Here is a 5,606-nt window from a genome sequence, read left to right on the forward strand (position 1 = left end):
TAAATTGAATGGTTGCAGTTAAGAACATGCCTTGTTTTTTATTTTCCTTTTCTCTTTTTAAATTCTTGATTTTCTCAAGTCTAATCTTGCCTACTCTTTGAAAAGAATCCCCTCAAAAAAATATCTTTGATTTACTAAGTATGTACACTTCGTCAATTGTGTTCCAGTTTTCCACTCTTTATTACACCCTTGGAGATGTCATTGTTAATAAGTAGTTAAACGTCTTGAGTGAAAAAAAGGATCCCCCAGTGTTCTGCTCGGTAAATTATTTTTCCTTGCTTTTACAGAAAATTAACTCATAGCTAATCAAATACAGAAATAAATTGACCATTTTAAAGCTTCATGTGTTAGGCATTGTATTAAGAGACTTGCATTTATGACTTTTTTCTTTTTTTCAACTTTATTTTGGGTTAGATAGTAACATAAAGTAGTTCAGTTGTGTGAAGTTTGTCTGGGGTGGCATGGAGCAGTTGAATAGTTGAATGTAGAAAGTTTGAAGCTGTAGAAGAAAACATTTAGTCATTTCTTTTAAAAAAAGAAGTTTTTGAACCCTAAAAATTAAGTCTTTGCTTTTTTAGAGATGGAAAACTTGTGGACATGTTGTATTTGAAATACATCTGTTAAACCTTACAAAGTTGAAATGTGATTTTTTTTTGTGTGTGTGTGTGTGTTAAACTTATTGAACTTTAAATATTCCCTTAATCAGTGAAGGACAGCCCTTATTTATTAACTAGAGCAGTTGTATAATTTGCTGTTAGAAATTTTGGTATTGGGATAATGGTTACTGTAGTACTTAGAAGATATGTGTGGAGAAAAGTAGTTTCCTTTCAAATAAAAGTTAATTTCTTCAAAATAATGTTGTCTCTTTATTTTGGTACAATGGGAAAATGTCTGAGTTTAATTTGGGCAACAGTCCTTCCTCTTGCCACCTTTCTTGCAGAGTTTTTTGTACAAAATTATGTCAATCCTGAGATGCTTCCTAATTTTCCCATATTTTTACATATACCTGAATGTATAACCCATTGTTTTTCAGTCTTTAAAAATCCTCATTTTCCCTTCCTCTTCTCTTTTTTGTTCAAAGTTGTAATTATTGGTATTTGGTATCAATCACTGTGCTAAAGGAAAGGTAAATAATGTGGTTCATGTCTTCAAGAATCTCACATTTTAATACGGAACAAACCACTGTAATACAGTGTAAAGGGGAAATATTTCAGGTATCTTTTAAACAAAGATTTAGGAGTATGCACTCCTTTGTTTTCTGAGAACAGTGAAAAATCAGATTATTGTGGTCTGTAACATATAATGAGGTGGGGATGAACATTTTATAAATCTGGGATTGAAGTGCGTCAGATATCTTGACTAAAAAGCTAAATTTTTAAAGGACGTTTTTGTTGGGGGCCAATAAGGAGTCAAAAGAATAAAACTCCCAGTATTACAGTCATTGCTAAATTCTAATTGCATGTTGGTTTCAGTGGTATTAAGAACTTATTTTTACTTATTTGTGGTGAACAAATGGGACCTGAGAGAATTTATTCTTCTAATTCAAAATAACAGGTATTTCTTTTCAAAATTTTATTTCTGAAATTGCCCCACACATAAAGAACTACATGTGAGACCAAATGAACAAATGGTCTAAAGCTTAGGTGAGAAGTTACAGGGATTTGAAGACTAGTAATGGAGAACAGAAATGATGAGAAAGTTGATACAATGTGAAGAATGTTAACAAACATCTCACAACATAAGTGTAGACAATGTTGAATGGAAACTTATTTTGCTGCGTACACTTAAAATACAGGAAGAAGTTGAAGACATTTTTTTTAAATGCTTAAATTGTGCCCTCCACATCCCCTGCAATCCCCCATAAATAAATGATAAACAGCATCACAATATGGAAGAAGAGAATAGTCATATGAAGAGTTAATCATTAAATCTGTAGTATGGAGAAAAAGGTCCAATGCTACTGGAGAGAACAGGAATAGGATGGAATGTTTCTCAACCATCAAGAGGTAAATTCTTCAGGAGATTACTGTCCTTAGTAATCTGTTGGTGTAATGTTAAAGTAGTCTGTACAGATAAATATTAGGCTAAAACACTGATCTGTTGTAAGAATCTCCCTTTAATTACATATTTTGTATGTAGAATAAACATCTCCAGATTCCTAATCCTGGTTACTTTGTTGATTGGTGTGGCACTGTAGAGTAAAGCACTGGACCCAAGGTGGGTTTGAACTACAAGTTCAAAGGCACCAGCTGCTCCTTGGAAACACTGTACTGTCTTGCTATGCATCAGAACTGACTTGACAGCACTTAACAGCAACCACAGTATGGAAAGAGTTGAGAGTAGGCAATGAAATACTTTTCTTACTCTATACAAATATCATTGCTTGTTACATTTTAAAATTTCATAACAACTTGAGCACTATGAAGCACAAATATATATTGCTTTAGGACACCCTGGTGGCACTGTAGGATAAGCATTGTGCTGCTAAACACCAAGGTTAGCAGTTAAACTCACCAGCCATTCCACAGAAGTCAGAGAAAGATGAAGGCTTTCTGCTTCTGTAAAGATTTACAGCCTTGGAAAATCCTATACAGGATCACTATGGGTCAAAATCCATAATGGTAGTGGGTATATATTGCTATGGTGTGATGGCATAACTTTCAGACCTCTCTAATACTGCTGCTTTGGTGTGTTGCTGTTGGACAAGCACTGAACTACAAGGTTGATTTGAACCACAGTGTCAGCATGCAAACTCAGCAGCTGCTCTTGGGAAACCCTTATACAAGGTTGCTATGAGCCTGAACCAACTCGACAGCACTTAATAGCAAATAGTCAATATTTAGATGATGCAGGGAAAGCACTAACAATGTCTTGCCAAGAAGATAGAACTTCAGAAGTCCTAAAATGGGGAAATGCTACACTATAGGGTTGCTACAAGACAGCAGTAGATTTGTGAAAGCTGAGGAAACTTAACAGCCAAAATAAGAGATGAGTTCTCAGATACGAGCACAGATACAAGGTGATTTTGGCACCACAGATTTAGAACTCGGCATGGCTTCAATCATAGATCATAAATGCATAAAGCTAACAACCTTCTGAAAGATCTGTAGTAACTTATCAGTTCATATGCTACCTCTTGAAACGGTTGAACATAGACCAGTTCATTTGGGTATAGGGACTATTCCTTCCATGTTATTTTGATGTTTGCATCATTCACTATATTGCCCATAGAATTCCTCAACATTGCAAGTTGAGGCTTCAATTTTTTTCGTTTCATCTTGAGAAATAGAGCATGTTCTTTTCTTTGGCTTTTTGACAAAGGTCTTGGCATATTTCAATATAATACTTTTTATCTTCTTGAACTGCCCTTTGAAATTTTCTATTCAGCTCTTTTCATTTATTCTAGTCACTTTAGCTTCTCTACACTTAAGAGCAAGTTTTACAGTCTCTTCTGACATCCATTTTGGACAGACTTCCTTGTTTCTTGTCTCTTTAATGACCTTTTGCTTTGATGTTCTTTCTTAATGTCATTCCATAACTCCTGGTTTTCATTCATTAGTGTCTAATCATATCTGTACTTGATATAGTCTCTAAATTTAGCTGGGGGATACTCAAGGTCATATTTTGGCTTTTGTGGGGTTTTAATTATCTTCATCCACACCCTGAAACAAAATGAATAATTGGTCTGTTCTGCAGTTGACTGTTGGCCTTGCTTTGGCTGATGACAGTACAACAAACAGACGAGTGGTATGTCAGAAAGGTTGTTCCACCAAAATTAAAGAGCTGAATGCTGTAGGGCAAGCAGAATAAACCATTCTGTGTTGGAAGTACAGACAGACTGTACCCTGGAAGCCAGGATAGTCAGAATTTGTTTCTCATATTTCACACCAAAAGGTTGGTGGTTCAAACTCACCAGCTGCTAGTTGGAAACCCTATATAAGGTTGCTCTAAGTCATAACTGACTTGATGGCACTTGTCAACAACAGGGTAAGTTTCCTGGTGTGATACTGTATGATACAGCACTGGACTGCTAACCCCAAGGTCAACTGTTCAGAACCAACTCTGTGGTACTTAAATTTGAATTGAATATATTCTTCAGCCTAGAGTTTTCTGTTAAGTACTGTCAAGTTTGTTCCAAGCTATAGTGACCCTGTGTAGGGTTTCCAAGCTTGTAAATCTTTGTAGAAGCAGAAAGCCTCATATTTCTCCCATGGAGCGGCTGGTAGGCTCCAACCAGTGACCCTGTGGTTCCCAGTCCAGTGTTTACCATACAGAAACATGCCTTAATGGTTAAGAAGATGATCTGTCCTGTAAACGTCAATCCACAATAAAAACTTTAAAAAAAAAAAAGGGTGGGGGTTGGTTAAGAAGTGCTTTGAGTAGTCTCAGAGAATGTCAACTGTGTACCAATGAAAATATCAGGGTCAGTCCAAAAGTATTGTTACAAAATCGTTAGGTGCCATTGAGTTAGCACCAACTCATAGAGACCTTGTGCACAACAGAACAAAACACTGCCAGATCCCATGCCAACCTTTCAACAATCGTTGCTAAGACAAAGTCCATTGCTCCTGTCACTGTGCCAATCTACCTTGTTAGGGGTCTTCCTCTCCTTCGACCCTCCTCTTTACTAAACATGATATTCTCCAAGGACTGATCTGCCCTGATATTATGTCTAAAGTATGAGAAACAAAGTCTGATTATCTTGGCTTCTAGGGAGTATTCTACTTCCAACACAGAATGGTTCTTCGGCAGTCCATGGTACTTTTAATATTCAGCACCATAACTCAAATGCATGGATTCTTATACGATCTTCCTTGTTCAATGTCTACCTTCACATTCATATGTGATTATTGAAAATACCATGCCTTGGTCAGGTGCACCTTAGTCCTCAAACTGACATCTTTTGCTCTGGATACTTTAAAGAGGTCGTGTGCTGCAGATTTGCTTAAAGCAACACGTCCTTTGATTTCTTGACTGCTGCTTCCATGACTACATGGGTGACCTGATGAGCAAAATGAAGTCTTAGACACCTTCGATCTTTTCTCTATGTTTGTGTTGTTTACTGGCCCAGTTGTGAGGATTTTTGTTTGTCCCCTTTGATTTCAGCAAGCAAAGTTATCATCTGCATATTGCAGTTTTTCAGTCGTCTTCCAATCCTGATGCCACATTTTCCTTCATATAATCCAACTCAGATTATTTATTCAGCATACAGATTGAGTAAGTATGATGAAAGAATACAACCCTGGCACACATCTTTCCTAATTTTCAACCATTCAGTGTTCCTTTGTTCTGTTTGAACAATTGCATCTTAGTCTTTGTACAGGCTCCTCATGAATACAGTTACTATTCTGCAGTATTCAAACTTCACAATGTCCATAGCTCATCGACACAATTGGAAACCTTTGCGTAGTCAGTAAAGCATACGTAAACATCTTTCTGGTGTTCCCTGCTTTCAGCCAAGATCCATCTGACATCAGCAATGATATCCCTCATTCCATGTCCTCTTCTGAATCTGGCTTGAACCTCTGGAAGTTCTCTGTCAATGTTTGGTGGCTTTTATATTATCCTTAGCAAGATTTTACTTGCATGCAATATTAATGATTTTG

This window comes from Chrysochloris asiatica, unplaced genomic scaffold (genome assembly GCF_000296735.1).
Source record: "Chrysochloris asiatica unplaced genomic scaffold, ChrAsi1.0 scaffold00006, whole genome shotgun sequence".
Lineage (NCBI taxonomy): Eukaryota > Metazoa > Chordata > Mammalia > Afrosoricida > Chrysochloridae > Chrysochloris > Chrysochloris asiatica.